A 20,895-nucleotide genomic window follows, 5' to 3' on the forward strand; every position below is an offset into this window, starting at 1 on the left:
CCCCCTTAAAAAATGTGGTCGGGATCCCGACATATCCCGCCGGGATTCCCGGTACATCCCACCGGGATACGTTGGGATAAGTCGGGATGGATGTATCCCGACGGGATACATCGGGATAGCTTATGTCGGGATCCCGACCCAAGGTGGGATGAGTCGGGATCCCGATGGAATTTTGGTCAGAATCCCGACCGAAGGCGGGATAAGGTGGGATCCCGATCAGCTCATCCCAGCATATGTTGGGATAAGTCGGGATGGATGTATCCCGACGGGATACATCGGGATAGCTTATGTCGGGATCCCGACCCAAGGTGGGATGAGTGATGGAATTTTGGTCAGAATCCCAACCGAAGGCAGGATGAGTTGGGATAAGGTGGGATCCCGATCAGCTCATCCTGGCATACGTTGGGATAAGTCGGGATGGATGTATCCCGACGGGATACATCGGGGTAGCTTATGTCGGGATCCCGACCCAAGGTGGGATGGGTCAGGATCCCGATGGAATTTTAGTCAGAATCCTGACCGAAGGCGGGATGAGTTGGGATAAGGTGGGACGCAGTAAGGGCTCGAATTTGGGGGGGGGGGGGGGGGAATCCTCAAGACTGCAGGGCTTGTTGCTCAGAACTTTTACTGGACCGGAACATTTTTTAATACAAGACCGAAGTCATGATCTGAGAAGAAAAAAATCAAAACACTACAAAAACGCACCATTGACCAAAGTTAACAAGTTTGTTCATAGGCCTACTTCTGCGCCTGTGCAAGTTTTTTCACTCGCAGATCGCTTAGGAGGCAGTTTGGCCTTTGAAACACCATCAAGAAATTTTCACATACCCTCTTTTTACACAACGTTTGCTGCCACAGAAAAAAAGGAAATCAGTTTTGACAGGACAATATCATTTATTATCAACAATTGTTGTCAAGATTTAGCATACGGTGTGGTGCCGGTGAAGCATGACGTTCGGAAAAGAGACCTAACTTTTAATCCATGCATTGTCCTTAGGACAAAACCAATCAGCAAATATTGCAATAAAGCAAGTTTTTTAGCGATCCACGAATGCGTTGGTGTCTCAAATGCTGAGGGAAAATGTGGTCGCGTAAAACTACTACTAGTGTCCGGCGTAGCCAGTGTGGGCTGGCCCGCGCCCGCACGCCGGGCCGGCCGGGGCCGGCCGCGGCCGGGATAGGAAGCAATTCCCGGTGATTATTTCTCAACGTCATTATCTACAATTATTATTTTTTAAATAACAAAAATGAGATTTCTCCTTCACATTGTGTTGTATCATATTGAAATTGCAATCGCCAACGACTTTTTCTGGTTGAGACCTCAATGGTTTTACAATTTCTCTCCCTGCTGATCGGATGGCTACCTCCATGGTTTTATTTACAAATTTAAAATCGGAACTACTGCTACTACGGCAGCGCTACACAACACAAGGCTTCTTGAAATATGAAATGTTCATGCGATTTGTTTTTGCACTTAATATTGACAAAGTAAATCCCAAGTTTTTATAAAACATATTGAAGAACTACTAAAAATGGTTAAACAGAGAGCATCGATCTTGGAACAATTTATACATTGTAAACATAATCTAAAATTTGAAAACAGAAGAAACTTTACAGGAGCAAAAGTAGCAATCATTGAAACAAATAAAACAAAATTTCTTATAATTTTAAACACTTCTGCTAAAAAAAAATCAGGGGAAAGTGGCAAGGAATCGCCTCAGATTGCACCACAGAGCATCTATAGTTCCTAAAAAAAACTTTTTGGCCGTTTTCGAGCATTTGTCAACAAACGAAGGTCACGTGACTTATCCGAATTTAAGTCTTTTTTTTTTAACAATAAGCATGATAAGTCATGAGTATGTAATGGTTGTGTTGATTATATTTCTTGTTCTTCTATAATGACCCTTTCTCTGGTTGTTTATTCACTACAAACCTTGCATTTACCTTGTTATTTATTCATGTGACTTGAGTGAAGTCTACTCAGTGTGACTCGAGACAAGGCTATACAAAGTATTGATTTTTCTAGTGGAGCCAAAAATAGTATTGATTTATGGAGCTGTGATTTTGAACTTGTATTTTGTGAATATTTCTTAGTCAAGGAAAATGAACATTATGTTTAGATTTTAAAGAAGAATTATGCTTATCTTGATTAGAAATGTGTATTATCAAATTATTTGTCATCATAGGTTTGGCTTTAGATCACTTTTGTGGATTGTTCACTTGATGTGAACTGCACGTTGTTAATTCACAGCTCCCAAACCATGCGGTCGTGGCAAGGCCTAGGCTAGCTAGGCAGTGCCTGCCTGATCTTTACAGGTAAATGTATTGTACTTTTTTAGGTCATTTTTGAATGCAATTATTTCACCAAAAATCCAGATGATTATTACCTATGTGCCCTTTATTGTATCAGCAAATTATTATAGATTAATATGGTGGTAGTTTTGGAGAATGTAATGAAGTTTTTGGAGAGATTTTTGCTGTAAGATTTAGGGAGCACTGTGACCAAATGCACGAGGGTTAGCAACCCATGTTTGCACTGATGGCACACACAGTGTGACCATGTGCAGTGCGCGTGCGTGAGCAGTACATGTATTGTGATATGTAACTTACAGTAGTTTGTGGTTTAAGAGTGATTTTATGTGGACGTAGGCCTATATTGCATTATTGGGCACTTAATTGTCTGGAGACCAGTTTATAGAAATTCTTACAACTGTCACTGTCATATAGGCCTAGTTTTGGAAAGTTCATGTAAGTTGGTGATCATATTGTGCATTTTAGGGACGGATGTGGGTGCTTGCGGTGTGTGATAGTGTGTGCGAGTGTTGGTCAGTCAGTGCGCAGGGCCGGCCTGTCTGTTTGTGATTCCATCCTTGGGTGCTCGATGCGGTCACCATACTTGCATATAGGCTTTTCACTCTTGGTAATTAACTGGGTAATGTGTGTACATCTTTCTAATACATGTACGCCTATTATTTCATGAGTTACACATGTACATTGTTTGTATTTTGAAATGAAACTTATGAGTGCCTGCCCGATCTTTACAGGTGGCCCCACCTGGGCCGATTCAGTCTAAATAAACAGTCAGAGCAAGGGAGATCCAGTTTCCGTGTCAGCACTCACTCCAACAAAGAACCTGCGTGCCCCCCTCTTTCCTTACTCCAGAACCAGACCAGAGCCCCCCTTCCCTGAAGTCCCCGCTAGAGACCCCTCACAAGTATTTGACAAAAAAAAAACTATGTATTCAGATTATGGATACAAGCTGTTAATAACAGTGATGAAAAATCGAACACTGACCTTTGACCGCGTTTGGTTTTTTTCACATTTTTCGTTAATTACGTGATCTTTTGATGATTTTGTTTTTACAACCACCATCTAAAAATGGTCCCTTTAAATTGTGTCATATAGGATGTGCAGTTTTTTTACACAGCTGTTGAGGATATTGTTTGAACGGTAAGACGTGATGTATGGCAAAAGATGATAATAAATTCATAATAGTGAGTATAAAACTTCTTTTTTTTCCAGTTATTTCAGCTTCTCACAGGTGGAATTTAACCGGGATCCCGGTGGGATACTTTGGGATCCCGGTGGGATACTGACTGGGATCCCGACCTATCCCATCGGGATCCCGACCCATCCCATCGGGATCCCGACAAAATATCCCGGTGGTATAGGTCGGGATCCCGGGCAGTATCCCACCGGGATTCCCGACCTATCCCATCGGGATCCCGACCCATCCCATCGGGATCCCGACAAAATATCCCGGTGGTATAGGTCGGGATCCCGAGCAGTATCCCACCGGGATTCCCGACCTATCCCATCGGGATCCCGACCCATCCCATCGGGATCCCGACAAAATATCCCGGTGGTATAGGTCGGGATCCCGAGCAGTATCCCACCGGGATTCCCGACCTATCCCATCGGGATCCTGACCCATCCCATCGGGATCCCGATCAGTATCCCGACGGGATAGGTCGGGATCCCGACAAAATATCCCGGTGGTAAGGTCGGGATCCCTGGCAGTATCCCACCGGGATTCCCGACCTATCCCACCGGGATATTGGTCGGGATCCCGACCAAATTTTTTAAGGGGGAGTAACAAAGATTTTGGCAATTAAATTAATTGCCGTATTCGCAGAAAGATTTCTATCCTTGCGTGCGACAGTTGCGCATCACCCATGCACACAATGCAGTTTGGTGTGCAGTTGATGATGAAGGCGTAACACACGACGCGTGCTGAGTGCGCTGTGAAAGATGAATTTATACATGTACATGTACCAGGTAGCGCAGCGTGCGTGATCCAGAACTGTCGAAAGTTATCTGCAACTGTTGGGTTGAGTCCTGTACAAAAGACATGATTTATTTCTCTTTAAGTTGAGTCTGTGTGAACATATTTGGTTTTAACTTGAAGAGAAGGAATTTTACTATGAAATGATGTCACTCGGACACGGAAACTCTGAACATGGGCGGGTGTAAGTGGTTTGTATAAAAAGTGATCTGTCGCACATAGTCATGATAGTGTGGAACTGTCCCACATAGTATTTTGCTTAAAAAAATTGGATAAAGTGGTCAGAAATTGACCCTGATCGCACCACAGAGCATCTAGAATCCCACAATTTTTGGGGCCCCAAAGCGGGCCCCGCACCCCATGTCGTTAGGGCTTCACACTTTTCTGTCGCATTACCTTTGATCAAGGTATGTCCCCACCCCTCACTTTTGAGAAGTGATTGGTGAGCATCCGTGCTGAGTAGACAGGGTTTCGTTTCACCGCAGTGGATATCGTTAACGGCGGTGATCGTGTACTGATGCTGTACGGGCCCCTCTTTTAGTTTCGATCAAATTAGAGTCGGTTACCGGTAGTGTTTTTTATCATTCAAAAATGATCTTTTCAACCTCAAGCAGACATCTCAGTTCTCTCAATTCTAATGACACTTTTTTGAATTTTGAACAGTTTCTTTGGATAGAAATAACGATTTTTGTACATGGTTTACGATTTTCATGCTCGGTTTTGGTGCCGTGCGATTCAGCAATCATCCAGTTGACATTTCAGGCTTGCAGTTTGCAGTCATTGAACCCTAATATCTTAGTTTATTCGTAAGGAGCCTTCCTGATTTCTTGAAACCTGGCTCTGAGCTGGAAACCAAAAGACACAATTCATGAAAGGCCCATTGTTCCCTTACCTTTCTCAATCCTTAAAGAAAAAAATCCTCGCAAACTGTCAGTGACATACTGAACTCTAAAAAACAACCTTGGCAAGTGTAACCAGGTCGGGTTTCAGTACTTACTTTTACCCGACAGGTTCCTTACTCCATGTACTCCAGCATTCATTTCATAACTTTTGTAACTTCGCGTTTATGTCATTTTACATGTGAGCAGCCATTGCAATCATGCTTTTTGCCTAGGGCCCTCTCGCGGCCAACTAAACTTTTTTTACAGCGCGCGCCGCCTAGAATTTTGCTCAACTACGCGATGGGCGTAGCGAGCATGCGAGTTTTGCATTCCACCGCGCTTTGTTTAAGAGGAAAAGTTGACATTCCGGGCTAAAGCGTGCATATTAGGTTGTCGTTGCTTAACTGCGTACGCGCGTCTTCAGCTAAACCCTAACATTTTTGTACATGTTTTTACTTTTTTTTATCGTCCCATTGCCAGTATACTGATTCTTTTTGTAGCAATATATTGAAATCATAGCTGCAGAAAAAAAAACTATTTAGCAAATGATTTAATTAGCGCTTTAGGCGAATAAACCTTTTACATCTTTAATCTTTGATAAATCTTAAAAGCAGACGCCATATCCTTTATTTCACATTGTACATGTAGATTCCATTATATCTGTATTGATAGTAAAGCCAGTATTTGGTAAATTTTATTCTCTCATTATCCTAATTTCGTTTTAACCACTGTTGGGATTAGCTAACCCAACTAGGATAAATAGACATGTTTAGGTTGGGGTTGAAAGACGCCCTGTAAATAGATGTTGAGGATTTTGTTTTTTTAAATGGATTAAGTGTAGCCAAATACTAGGGTTTTTATAGTAAGATTAGTGTAGTATGATTATATATTGAGAATTAGATTATTGGATCCATTGGAGATAATCTCTATTTCTCTAGCGACATGCTAGAGGTGGACCATATTTTTGCCATTTTTCTCTATCCCGTCATTCAACACTATCTTGCAATTTTAATTAATACTGATATTGTGGATGTTTTTTAGGGATTTTTTATTTGTAGAAACTCATAGCCAAATCTTCATTTTTTTACGCGGACTTTCATATGTCTAATTATGGCCAAATTGGGAGTTTTAGATTTAAGGTCCATAATGAGGTAATCTCTAATTCACTAGTCAAATACTAGTGGTGGACAATCTTTTATCGCGCTCTCGACCATTTGAACATATTAGTATTGTCCAAGTTTATTTCGAGGAGCTGGTGTAGTAGTTTTTTATAAATAGGATATTCCTTTTAACCGTTAGTTACTATGAAATTCCCTTCTATAACAATTCTTTTTTCTTTAAAATTAGGGGGTGAGTGTAACCAGGTCGGGTTTCAGTACTTACTTTTACCCGACAGGTTCCTTACTCCATGTACTCCAGCATTCATTTCATAACTTTTGTAACTTCGCGTTTATGTCATTTTACATGTGAGCAGCCATTGCAATCATGCTTTTTGCCTAGGGCCCTCTCGCGGCCAACTAAACTTTTTTTTACAGCGCGCGCCGCCTAGAATTTTGCTCAACTACGCGATGGGCGTAGCGAGCATGCGAGTTTTGCATTCCACCGCGCTTTGTTTAAGAGGAATAGTTGACATTCCGGGCGTTTCGGTATAGTTTTCTTGTAGGGCCTGCTGCGGAATATTGTTGATTTCGATCCAACACATCGTTGCATTCAGACCATCTTTTACGAGCGCTTACACTCTTGACTTGTATTACAATTTTGAGAGAGGCTCCCTATAGCAGTAAAATATTTACATCTACATTGTATTTTCAATGCTGATCGTCGATTTTCACATCGGACACGGAGTAGGCATGAACGTAGATCCTCCCAAGTGATAATATCCTTGGAGCTACTTCATTAGCCCATTTCCCTTTTGACTGTCGTTTTTATAGACCCAACAAAGTTCTGTTTTTATAGACCCAACAAAGTTCTGTTTTTATACACCCAACCAAGTTTCTAATATAATTCTTGTGTAAATACCTAATAATTTGTATATATATTGTCTCTATTTGTACTGTAAATAAACCATTTCATATTTGTGAGACAACAGAAAACATTCGCTCTACCCAAATCATTTTTTAGTGGAACCCCTCGGACATAAGGAGAGTGCCACATTTTAAAAACTAACTAATTCCACTCTCCCCGGTTACACAAGCAAGGTTATTAGAGTGGGACTCGAACCCACAACCTCCTGCTATTCAACCGCTGGATTATCCAACTTGAGGCTTTGAAATCTATGTTTTAAAATTGTTTTTCTTTAATTTGCGGCTGGATTTCTTGGTGAAAGCATCAGGGCTTTGTGCAGGAAGTGACAGGTTGAAGATTAAATTTCAGGTTCGTACTTTTTTCAACATATTTGTAACAATTTTATTGGACTGTTAGATTGGCTTAGTTAAAATGGTTCCTTATGAAAATAAATGAAAGGCTTGATGCCTTTGTAGAGTTGGTCCAGACATTAGTGCCAGTTTTAGAATGGGCCTACTTCCAAATAATCATTCCAGCAGTTTTTTAATTGGATTTTATTATAGTTTCTCATAATGCAGGTATTAAAATATGTCACTAGAAGTATTTGCTGGATCAGTGTCACATTTTTGTACCAAGCTAGGTGAGTTTGTTGGCCAAAACACGTACGTGTTGACTAAAGGCTCAAAGGTGAATTAATTTGCATTGAATTGATGCTGAGCTTAGAATTGTGAACACTTGAAATGGCGTCATTCGATAAGAAAAATTAGTCATCCATTGACTCGTCAACTTTGTAGATCTTTCCATGACAGCAGACCAAACAAAACACTTCAGCATGGACTTCAGTGTTGACTTAGAACAATTTGGGAAAACCCAGATGTATTTCTGTATGCCTACTGGGACAAATGTAGTTTATATAATATCGATACGCGATTTGCCAGGATTAAAGCAGCCTTTTATTGCTGTTCTAAGATATAATTAAGTACAAAAATAGACTTATTAGGACAAGATATAAATATTGAAAGTGCATGTTTTGTTTCATTGGGTGAAACCTGCTTACATGTGACATAACATCAAAGTCATTTGTGAATCATTAACTTGTAAGGTTTGAGTCAATGCCATATATGGACACTTATCTAGAGATTAATTTGCATAATGTAGTTCCGTCAAGTGGTCATGAGATTGTTGGGTGTGGCAGCTGCAGTGCTTTAGTGTCGTCTTGGATGTCTCTGAATCCACCCGCTTCAAACCTAACTGTAAGTTTTGCCACAGCGATGGTTCAGTTCTTTGTTTTTGGTTCTTCATTTTTTGGTTTCATGGATTAAACTAAACATCAGGGTAACCTATAATTAAAAGGTTTTACTGTCACATTTTACCGATCTCACTGACTGACGGTCAACTGTGCATTAGTCTGGAGCAGTTTCTACCAGCGACTCAAGACCATTTTTCTCGGTCTTGTCTCGATCTTGTCTCTGTCTCATCCTATCAGAGTCTTGATCTCGAACGGGCTGGTCTCGGTCTTGAAAGTGCTGGTCTCGGTCTCGGATGCCAAGGCCGCAGATTTTACTCTCGTGACCCATCTACGCACGGCTATATTCATGTGGAAGCTGAATTACATACAAACCTAGTCTTTATTCTAAACATAAACAACATTGAAAGTACAAGTTTTCATGCTGAAGAATGAGATTGAAGCTGGAATATGAAGACCAGTGTGTTACAACTTTTCATTTATCATTGACAAACAGGACTTCCATTTGTGGCTGGGTGATCCAAAGTACCATGGCTGCACAATCTGAAGCAGCCTGCCAGACTGATGTCCCTACCACGATGCAACAGGAGGCACAGGTACCCACCCCCTCAGCTGCAACAGGTGAGTACATTTAGTACGCTAGCTACAATCCTGGCCAAATCTCGCTGGGCCCCCAACCCCCCCCCGGCCCCCTGTCAATGTTGTCTCTCATTGTGCGGTGTGTGCTCCATCAGCTGGAGAGAACAACATTGACCGGGGGAGCAGGGGAGTGGGTGACCGTGGAAGGCTAAGGTTATTTCCAAGTGTCCTAACCATTTTGGCCGGGATTGTAGATTATTTGCATGGGATCGATGAGGGAGGGATGGGCATTAACTCCCCTTCCCCACTCGCTCACTCGCCCACCCACCCACGTCGCCACAAGATTTGTTTGTAAGTCCTCGGGTTTTAACTTCTGTTTTGAATGGTCATATTTTCCCATAATTATATATCTTCATTAAAAGTCACAGTTTTCCAAGCACGGACAGCAACTAGGGATGGAATCAAGTTCATGAATCGTTTTGCAGTGTCCTTTAAAGGCTCATTTAATTCTTCTAATTGTAGATTCCCCACAACGAGCTGGAGCCATCGGAAACATGGGCAAAGTCAGCGGTAGAAACAATCCTACCATTACTGGTTCAAGTGGAGTTAGTATCACTTACAACTTGCAGTCGGATGGAGCAGGTAAATATGATCTTGTTCGTTGAACTAATTGATATCTAAGTAGATCAGATGTCAATGTATTTTTTGTGGGGGGAGGGGGATATAGATGATATACTACACAAACATGGACACAAAAAATGGATTGCCAGTTTCGTGAGAGAGTCTCCAATTTTTTTTCCAACAATTATAAACCAGTTTGTAATAGGATATATGGTGACCACATTAGGAGTCTTGTAATGTGTTCTTTATATACCCACACCAAATGGCACCCCGTTTGTGTGTGTCACACTGGGAAGAAAAAAAAGTGGGGGGAAAAATGGAATCAAGTTTTGGAGGCCTCCACATGCAGTTACCAGGTTTTTGTCTGAATTTATTTTAGTGTAAAAAAGTGTAAATACTATTTACCGACATCTGACAACTTTGTGTCGAACAGACGTACAAAAGCCAAAACATTTGTTGGATTATTATTTTGTTTTGTTTTGTACACTGCCTTACTAACGAACTGTTAATTTGCTGCCATAGAAGAAGACTATTCAATTGTTTCAGAAACAGTGATAAACTGAAGTGATTCAGTAATGGGTTTTGCCCTCCACCGACATATTTCATAAACACTGTATACTAAGTGTTGTCCCGAGTGATAATGAGAAAAAAAAATCACTCGGGTGGGACTCGAACCCATGACCTGCTGCTAACTATTACATGTACATTTTGCTTGTTAAATAGGAGTACCTGCACAGAGTCAGAGACCAGACCAAGAACCAGGAGTGGGGGGTCTCCACCAAGAAGTCGGTAACAAGACCAGGGACATTTTGATGAAATGGTACAAGACAACGGGTAGCTATGTTCAGTTGAACCCCGAGGTTCCTGACGATCAAAGACCCATTGTTGGCATTTACACTAAATTGCGAGTTAGAACAAAGAAAGGTACTGTAGAAGAAGAATACTCTGAGGAAACTGTATATTCCACAGAGTATGAGAAAATATTGACAGATTGGCCTGAGACTGAGTTCAATCGTGCTGTTTTATTTGGCATTGGTGGTGTCGGGAAGTCAACCATTTTTGACAAGATTGCATATGACTGGGCCGATGAGGCATGTGAAATCCTAAAAAGATTTAAGCTTGTCTTTCTTTTGAAGATGTATGCCCTGTTCCAAGAGTCTGATCTTGTTGATTCCATTTTTGATCAACTTCTAGGCACAAAGTCAGGAGTAGCCAGAGATGAACTTGATCAATTTATTCAGGACAACTCAAATAAGGTATTGATTCTTTTGGATGGTTTTGATGAAATGAGGACCAAACCACTTGATGCAGCCTCATTCGGTTCTATCCTAAAAGCACTCAGTAGAACAGAATACAGGGATTGTTTCATCATAGTGTCGACTCGCCCCTCTCATCTTGAGACACTGATGTCAAAATCACTTGTAAAAAATCCTTGCACACACATAGAGATTCTGGGGTTTACCAAGGAAGATGTTAATGAATATATTCGGAAATTCTATTACAAAGATCCTGATAATGGCAGTGCACTGATCCAAAAGATTGTGAAGTCCAACACATTGTGTGATTTTGCAACAAATTCGATGCTTCTCCTTCTCATGTGTTTGTTGTGGAGGGAGAAAAAACAACTCCCTGAAACAACTTCACGCCTGTTCACTGAGGCGGTTGATCACATGTTCATAAGAAAAGGATATAGCTCCGAAGATGCATCAAAAACAGTGATTGCTATAGGAAAAACTGCACTGAGTGGATTTGTAAGTGCAGACCAAAATTTCTCATTTCAAAAAGATGAGTTTGAAAAAAATGCGCTGGACCTGGCACTGAAAGCAGGCATCCTAACCCAGCAGAGAGTTATCAAACACCTCAAATGCCACAACAACATACAATTTATGCACAAGACTATTCAGGAATACTGTGCTGGGAAATACTTGCAAAGTGTACATATGTCAAACCAGGGATTTGTAAAGAGTACAGTGTACAAAGTTGAACCATTCAGTGAATTTCAAAACAATTTAAGGCAACTTTGTCAGACAGTTGAGGGTGTTGTTTCAAATGATTTCATTTTACGTTTTTGTTCTGGTGACAATGAAAAGTGCATGTCTGACATCGTAAACTTGCTTGTTCATAAGTTCAATGAGGAATCTAAGTCCATTAGTACCATTAGTATGAAGTACCATTCAGCTGTTATACAAGCCATTAGTAGACAGTGTTTTTTTGAAAGTCGATCCAAAAATGTCCCACAGTGTCTCCCAAGTGATTCACTTATCTCATCACGTATCCGTGTGCTTAGCAATACTGATTTCCACAGTTTCGTACACCTCCTTGAAATCATCAGTAGGTCAGACAGCCAGACAACACAACTGGCATGTATTACATTCTTTTATGTTGCTGGCGTGTCTTTGGTCAGTGGTTTAGCCTTTGCCCTGGGTTACATGGAAAATCTCAGGGATCTGAAGCTCCATAGGTGTCCTTTAGTGAAGGGTGATCTTGAAAAAATCCTGACATCACTGAAATGTAACCATGTCTTGACCAAGCTTGATATAACTAATTGCAATACATTGGGAGGTAGAGCTGTAGAATGGGCCCCTCATATCAAACACTTGACAAGCCTTGAGAAACTTAAGGTAAGCTGGTGCAAACTTCAGAGCACAGACATTGAACACATTGCCTTGGCTGTACATGACATGCCTAAACTGACTGACTTGATCCTTGTTTGCAACCGGACACTGGGCGGATCCGCTGACTTGTGGGCCAAGGAATTGCCCAAAATGAAGCACTTAAATATGCTGGACCTGAGGGCTTGCGACGTAACACAGTCAGACATTCCACACATTGCCTCGGCTGTAGGCAACATGCCCAGACTGACTGAGTTGAATCTTCATGGCAACTATCTATTGGGTAGATGTGCTGCATTTTGGGCCAAGGAATTGCCAAAAATGATGCACTTGAATAAGCTGAGCCTGGGGGCTTGCAAATTGACACGGTCAGACATTCCACACATTGCCTCGGCTGTAGGTAACATGTCAAGTCTGACTGAGTTGAACCTATATGGCAGCAAGGCATTGGATGGATGGGATAAGTTACACTCCCTCTTCCCATCACTTAGGGTTATATTGTAATTCTCCCTTGCCAAACCCACTCTTGAATTACATGTACTAGGCATAACATATCAAAATGATAACATTATCTATCAAAGGAAATGAAATTTACAAGAAAATCAACAAAATCAGGGGCAATTCAACCCTAAACATGACCATTCTCAAAGGCAAAACATTGTAATACATTCTCAATTTAGGTCGTCAATAGGATCGCACTGCATGATTGACATGATTAGCTGTGAACTATTGAAAAAAAGAATACTATAAAATCAGGGACGTGTGCAAATTCTAAAAACAGATAATTAAAAATGTGTTATTCCAGGATGCCTGTTTGCAATTTAAACAAATCTGACCCAGATTTGGGTCGAATCTGACCCGTGACTTTTTAGAGTGTCTATGATTTGCTGATTGGGTCCATGAGAATGGACAAGGAACTGTAGATTCATGCTAAGAATGGACGGGGCGAATCTGGCACAAATCTACAGTTCCAAGCTGTCTATTCTCCGACTTAAACTATTTCTTAAAACAACAATAGTTTATGCAAATAAGATCCCTGGTTTACCACAATCCCATGTTTGTGAATAAGTGTAGATTCCACATCTGGAAACTTTTTGAAGTGGCAAACAAAATTACTGTAGACCTCAAATCTCTACGTGTGTGCATGGAAACATCACTAATTTGAAAACCCAGTGGATATATGGTATTTGTTGATTTCTGAGGCTGTATGGGTGGTTTGGTCCATTTCCAAGTTGAGACTTGTTGGCCTGACAACAGTTGTATTGATCACGTTAAAACAATGAGTAGTTTAAACAGTGAGAAGTTATGTGATTATTCCAAGATGGAAAACATGTGTATATTTTGTAAATAAAATTATATTTTTGGAGACTCGTTGGCCTAAGTGGCTTAATTGTGCGTGTATAACGGTTCAAAAATGAAGTTTCACCCTGAGTAGTTTTGTGATTATTCCAACCTCCAATAAGTGACTTTTGTAAATATTTTGTATATATTTATTCGAAAGAATGTTTATGTTATATTTTGTGTAATAGGCTGCCTGAATATGATTGTACTTATGTCAGACATTTAAAAGATTAGTTTTGGATTAATCCAACCACAGATTAGTGCCTTTTTTTTTTGATAATAATGTTTTTAAGAATTTTTATTAAATATTTTGTTCATATTTTGTATAAACATCGGTGCAAAAGTTGGTGTGAAGATCAGTTTTAAAAACTGCAAAAAGATGAAGGAATAACTGATTTGACACAGCATTGAAGGGGGGGGGGTTGGTTACCTTAGCAAATGTTTTCAGGATTATTCATTGAACATTAAAACTACTAAAGGAAATATGAAAACAAAGGGTATTTTTTGCTTTTTTCAAATAAACCACAAAGAGCAACTGACCAGGTGCATTTTCATTTTGTTCATATTTTTTTTATATAATTAAAAACAAACAAACAATATTCTGACACGTTTGGATATTAATGAAATGTGGTGTCAAATTCACTTTCTATGCTTTGCAGTGACTGAAAATGTTGAAAGTTTCTCTTTTTTTGCATACTTTTTAATTAAATAAAAGACTTGTTTCCATTTATATCTGTAATCACATATTAATAGGCCTAGTACTCTTCAACATAACTAGAAAACTCTCCTTTTTTGCAAGTAGGGCAAGTCCAAGAAAAGGTCCCCTTGTGGTCCCACACGTAGCGTATCATGTCTTTTTCATCACAAAGAATAACAAAAATGTGTGTGGGTACAATTTTCTTGTAACAGAATACAAGAAACGCACTGATCTATTTGCTTTTTAGAGGGTTAAACTTTCCTTGGACGTAACGTGTGTGAATTCGTTTGCCTAATACTAGCCTGATGGAGTAGACATATGGATTGCATTCAGGTTCCATATTAAAATACATGATGTTAGTATCTCACAATTGTTTCTGGTGTGATCATTTTGTGTCAGTCACATTCTGTTGTATTGCATTTTACCTTAAGATGAGTATGTGAGGAAGAGTGTATAGTGTGTGACTTTCTGGTTTGCTCAGAATTGAAAGATTAAAACCCACCATCATCCCTGTCCTCTTTTACGAATATTTAATCAAACACAATCCAGCACTTGTGTGTCAATCAAACACAATCCAGCACTTGTGTTTATCGGATACCCGATTACCTTAGCTATTATCCGTCTTATTGCCTTCAACAAACTTGTTTTGTTTCTGCACTAAGCTGTACGCTTCGATTTTTACATGTTGGACCAAGTCACCGAAACAGTTCAAAGAAAATGTGTTTAAAACCAGCTGATGTTTTATCAGTGGCTTAAAACCAGCGGTGCAGCCAAGGGGGTGCATGGGGAGGGGGGGGGGGGTTGCACACCTCCCCTTTCCAATTAAAAATCGCCCCCACAGTTCCCCCCCCCCCTCGGATGCTACAGAAATAAGGCAACCCCCCCCCCCCCGACCCCACTTTAACATCCAGCCCCCACTCGCTCCCCTAACTTGCTCCCCTAGTGAGAATAAACACTGGCTTAATTGCCATTGATATGTTGTATACATTCCTATTGTTATGCGTGCATCACTGAGTTCTGTTGTTTTGAGAGAGTTGTAACGAGTCACTGATTTTTGTGACTCGAGTCGAGTCGAGTCATTTTAAAGAAGTGACTCAAGTCAAGTCAAGTCATTTTAAAGAAGTGACTCGAGTCGAGTCGAGTCATTAGGTCAAAAGGTCGAGTCAAGTCGAGTCAAATATTTAGCTCGAGTCAATTCGAGTCACGAATATTTGAACACTATACAGGGTGTTTCAATAAAAAGGAAACCCAACTTTGAAGAACCAGTATGGAGAGACTAAATGTTTACTGGCTATAAAACTGGTATCATCTGAAAGCGTAATCTCGTATGGCCGTATTCAATGATACCTTGTTTACATTTCCAGGGTCATGCATCACTGAGCGCCACTGTCATGAGATTTTGATGCAAAATTGCAGTTGGTTCACTTTCATGTCAAACACAATAGGTATGGTGTGCATGAGAATAAGTATTCAGGAAGAAGACATGAGTGCATAAAAAGAAACCAAAAAACCAAGTCGGGTTGGTTTCAAAACTGGATTTTATTGTTTGTCATGAATTTCTCGTTTTGACCAAGCCACGTTCAAAACAATGTGCCATTTTGACGAGGATTAACATTCAAGCCATTTCACAGACATTTCCGAAACAATAGGCACACCGTGCCCAGTGGGTTTTTTTATGAAAGTGAACCAACTGCATTTTTGCATCTAATTTTCAAGTCAATTTTCACGGTATCATTGAAAAGCATAGCGATTACACTTTCAGATGACACCAGTTTTATAGCCAGTCGAGGCGAGTCATTTGCTCGCAGTGACTCGAGTCGAGTCGAGTCATTTACCCTTAGGGACTCGAGTCGAGTCGAGTCACCAAATTGTGACTCGAGTCAGACTTGAGTCGAGTCATTGAGTCGAGTCATTACAACTCTGTGTTTTGAAAATTGTGTGTGGAAACAATCTTGGGAAAGTTTTACATCCAAAATTCTGCCAACTTCATCTGGTGCTGAAATAACTAAATAACTGTAACATTGAGGCTATAAAGGCACCAAAAAATAACCTTGAAAAAAATATCAAAATGAAAAATAGGGTTAAATGGGACACAAAGGTACACTTTCAAGGATTGCATTGAAAAATTGTATACATTATATGGCCCTGGTTTTGAAGTTGGTGACATGTAAACCAAGGCATTTATGGTGCAGTACGTGGGTTGATCTGACAACAGTTGCATTTCGTCAGACTCGCCTTTATTTTACCTACAAATTTCCCTCAGATAATTAAAACCTTGCTCTCTTCACCACATTCCTGTAATTTGTCAACATAGCCAGCTATTACATCTACAGGGTGAGTCAGAAAGATGGGTACCCAATTTCAAAAAAATAGTAAATATATTTTTTGAAGACGGCCGTTGAAAATAATACATCCCTGGAAACCCCTGTAAATAGCTGTCATCTGGTGACATCCATGGGCAACACAATATGACAAAGTTTCTGAAAGTTACAACATTTCTGAAAAAAATAGGGGAAAACAATGATATATCCACGGTATACCCAATATGCAAAGACGTGTTGGTTTACAGGCTAGACGTGAATGACACACACACATATGTGGAATCCTTAATCATTCTCAGTCATGTGAAAGGAATAACAAAACGAGACGGAAATGGTTTTAGAAAGTGTTTTCATGGCAAATGTTTGTAATCTGTCAGCCCTGCAATAATCAGAAACGGAAAGGATTGACTCAATAATCCCGGTACAAACCGTTATTTCGTTTTAGCGTTTTAGATTTTCTCAAAAACAAACTCAGTCAACGAACCATTGACGGTTTTGTCGTTTTACAGTTTTGTTAAACGGTCAAACAGTATTAAGTCACAAAAAAACAATGACTTTTTTGTTATTTTTTTAAATTGTTAAAAGCGATATACGATTAGTTGCTTTATTTGTTTTACAAAAACATGACAATGACAAAATGGTCAATAGTCTTGTCGACCATTTTTGGATTCAGGTTTGGCTATTAAGCAATGCACCTTAGAATGTTGATGTGTCGACCTTGTGATCGATTCACTGTCTGGGAAGTTGCCCTTCTTACAATTATGTCGTTCTCATGACAGAATTTGCGAATATTGGCTATTGAAGAGCCGCGCCAAACTCCAATTTCCTTCAAAATATCTGCAATTTCTTCATACGTCTTACCATCCTGTATCCATTTTGAGATTTCTCCCTTGAAATTTTCCAGTGCCATTTTTGCTTGCAACTCTTTAAGCCCCACCAATTAATCTCATTAGATGGGGGTCAGGGTTACGCCAGGAATCACACCACGCATTAATTATGCCGAGGTAACACTTCTTCGTGCACGGCATGGTCCCCCGGCCTCCACCCTCCTCCCCCTTGCCCACCGCCACAAAATGCACCACAGACTGTTAACTATGACACTGAAATAAAAGATAAAAACAGTCTAGCTGTATTCAATACTGACCGTTTTGCTGTTTTTCAAAGTTATTTGTGTAAAACTGAAAAACAAAAATCATTGATCGTTATGCTGTAATGAATTTTACTAAACTGCAAAACGAAATAACCGAATTTATCTTGAAACCGTTTGGCCGTTTTACAAAACTGTAACACGACATAACGGTCAATGGTTCGTTTACTGTTTTTGTTTTTGAGGAAATCCAAAACGGTAAAACGAAATAACGGTATGTCTCGGGATTCTCAATCATGTGTAAGGTGTGAAGTGCACAGATGTGTTTTAGCCTGATTCAGTGATCCGTGGACAAACTGATTTTCATGTATGTTGGGAAAAAACTCTATCTCCCGAACCACAAAGGCAAAATTGATGAAACAAAAATGAGGTGATTGCTAAAACCTTGTAGTTTGTGTTTCTTTCTTTAAATTGCTTCATATTTGTCTTTAAATTGACGAGAAAAAAACAATCTGTTTATCACCCTGTGCAGCTTACAGTTCTCTAACAGTGCTTGGGCCCTATCGCTGAAGTACACATTGACTCTCAGCTGAGTGTTGTGCGCTAACCGGCACAAAGTCATGGGAAATTTCCTAACGGGGAAATTAGGACTGAGTTATGGGGACTTTAATTCTCCTCCTCGTATAGTGTCTTCAGTTCCCATAATAGCTATCGCTCAACAGATGTGTGGTCCCCACAGTTACGAACAAGATTGCCGTATGTGTGGAGTGTTCAGTGTGGGGTTGATGTGCAGAGGGGAACGTTACAATCAATGCTAGTACTTTTATTACAACTTTTATAAGGTACAGCTAGGCAGGCGCGTATCCATTGGGGGAAGGGGGGTTGAGGGTAAAAACTCCCCCCCCCCCCCACACACCAAAAAAAACAAAAACAACTTGACTAATAATATTTACCTATATGTCCGGCGTTTGTCCGCCTGTCCGCAACACTCGAACACAGAGGCATAGCCAGCGGGGGTAAGGGGGGTATTTGTACACTATTGTGTGATATAGTGTGCCTGCTTGTCTGAATTGAACAGCGCCCCCATTGGAAAAATGGTACCAGCCCCCCCGGAGTGTCCGGAGGAAAAAACCTGTCTACATTTCAGCACTGATTTACTGATGTAAAAAAAATCTGAACCCTCCCCCTGCAAAAATTCCTGGATCCGCCCCTAACAGGTCTGTATTTTTATGCCCCGCCAGTGAACACTGGTAAACACAATTCAGCCTTTGTAAAACGGTACCCCAGAAGAGAAATGCTAAACTACTTTTCTTGTTTATACATGAGTTTGCAAATGATTCAAACACAGCTACCGGTTTTCATCCCTGCTTGTTCCTCCATGGTTAAAATTATATTGAATATCTGATTTTTGTGCAGGTTTGAGCTGTGCTTTCCAGTGAACCAAAATGCTCCCCAGCTGCAAAACAGGGCTTCTCATCTTAACCTCACCGATAAACCAACTCATCAAACAAATCAGACCAATACTGTGCCATGCCGCCAGCCGCATATTGGAAACACTCTACGTACAGCTGCATCCCGGCCTTGACCACAAACTAGAAGCATACAAACAGAGACCGATTCCCGTTACGCAATCTATGCAAAGTTACAGCCCCTACGAAATACTCTTATAAGAATCTTATAAGAATCTTATAAGAATCTTATAAGAATCTTATAAGAATGTTGGGAGAATCTTATAAGAATCTAAGAACCTTCTTATAAGAATCTTATAAGAATCTTATAAGAATCTTATAAGATTCTTATAAGTATTTTATATGCAAATTAGTAAGATCTTATAAGATTCTTATAAGATTCTTATAAGATTCTTATAAGAATCCCAGTGCGGCCTACAAAATACTCTTATAAGATTCTTATAAGAATCTTGCGAGACTCTTATAACAATCTTATAAGAATAGTCACAGAATCTTATAAAAAATCTAAACAAAATTTTCAAAATCTTACAAGATTTTTAAACATCTTATAAAATTTTAAAAGTATATTGTTAAACTTTTCTTAGAAACCTACATCATAAATAGACATGCTCGTTAATAAACATCTATGAAAACCCATGACTAACAAAAGGATCTTGTGTTTGCTGATGAAATAAATATTTAAATAAATGACACCTCAACAATTAATTGATGCCAGGACAATAAAAGTAGGTTAAAATAGTTAATTTAATACTTACAGTTTGTTTCAGGACAAATATAATTAACAGCTTGCAGAAGAAAAGTTGGAATACAATAATTCTTTTCGTTTAGTTTTACCACGTGTTAAGTAAAGTGATCAGAACCAGTCATCTGATGTATAAAATATTCCAAAAAAAGTTACTTAACATCTTCCAAAAGGCTGAATCTTGTATATATGTCAGTTCGTTTCTGCATTCAGTATGGGATGTTGAACAATAGAGGACAAGAGGGTCCCCTATTTACAATCGTGTACAAAACATGTGGGAGCTATGTAGTTCTCCCTGAAAAGTCAAGAGTACAAAAGAAAGTGGTCCCCGATTGCAGGCAAATACACACTTGCAATGTATGTACATGTAGATTTTTGTTGACAATTAAATATCAAATTCTTCATCATCATTATCATCTAGTGGTCGCAACTGAGATCTCATTCACAACACATTGCTAGGTGTCTTTATCCCTCATTATGTGCGAAAGGTCTTCACTTTCTCTGCCAATTTCATCAATGTCGTTGAAGGGTCTTCAACCTGGTTTACAGCACGGTAGCTGAGTGGCCAGCAAAGCGAACTCGTTGTTGAGCAACAATAACAGAGATAGGTGGAATGTCTCCGTAAATCTGTTTAGTCCTGCGCTCACGCCATGAGATGTTCTGCACCCTCATAAGAAGCCTGGTGTATGTGCCATCAAGGCGATCTTGAAGCTCCTTCTTCATGGTCCAGGTTTCACTAGCTCCATAGAGAAGAATGCTCTACACAGGCTCTGAAGAAGGCAAGCTTTGTTGATTGTGCTATACTTGGTCGTCAGATGTTATGAAGCTTGTACGTTACATGCACTCCAAACTATTCCTTTGCGAGTGAAGTCCTTACTGTCGGCAACATAGGCCCCAAGGTACCTGCAATGAAATCACAGTTAGGTGCCGTCACTGGTGTATATTGGGTAGTGGCTCTCATCCTCATCGATGGTCATGTACTCGGTCTTCTTTGCATTAAGAAACAGGCA

General features: G+C 40.0%; 1 long non-coding RNA gene across 1 annotated transcript; it reads left to right on the forward strand.

Moving 5' to 3' along the window:
• The first annotated feature begins 8,379 nt into the window (after positions 1–8,379).
• LOC119719598 lies at positions 8,380–9,589 on the forward strand. Its single transcript, XR_005269989.1, has 3 exons — positions 8,380–8,423; positions 8,913–9,037; positions 9,518–9,589. It is a non-coding gene; the product is annotated as an uncharacterized LOC119719598 (long non-coding RNA).
• Positions 9,590–20,895: the final 11,306 nt, after the last annotated feature.

This window comes from Patiria miniata, unplaced genomic scaffold, assembly GCF_015706575.1.
Source record: "Patiria miniata isolate m_02_andy unplaced genomic scaffold, ASM1570657v1 HiC_scaffold_8, whole genome shotgun sequence".
Taxonomy (NCBI): Eukaryota; Metazoa; Echinodermata; class Asteroidea; order Valvatida; family Asterinidae; genus Patiria; species Patiria miniata.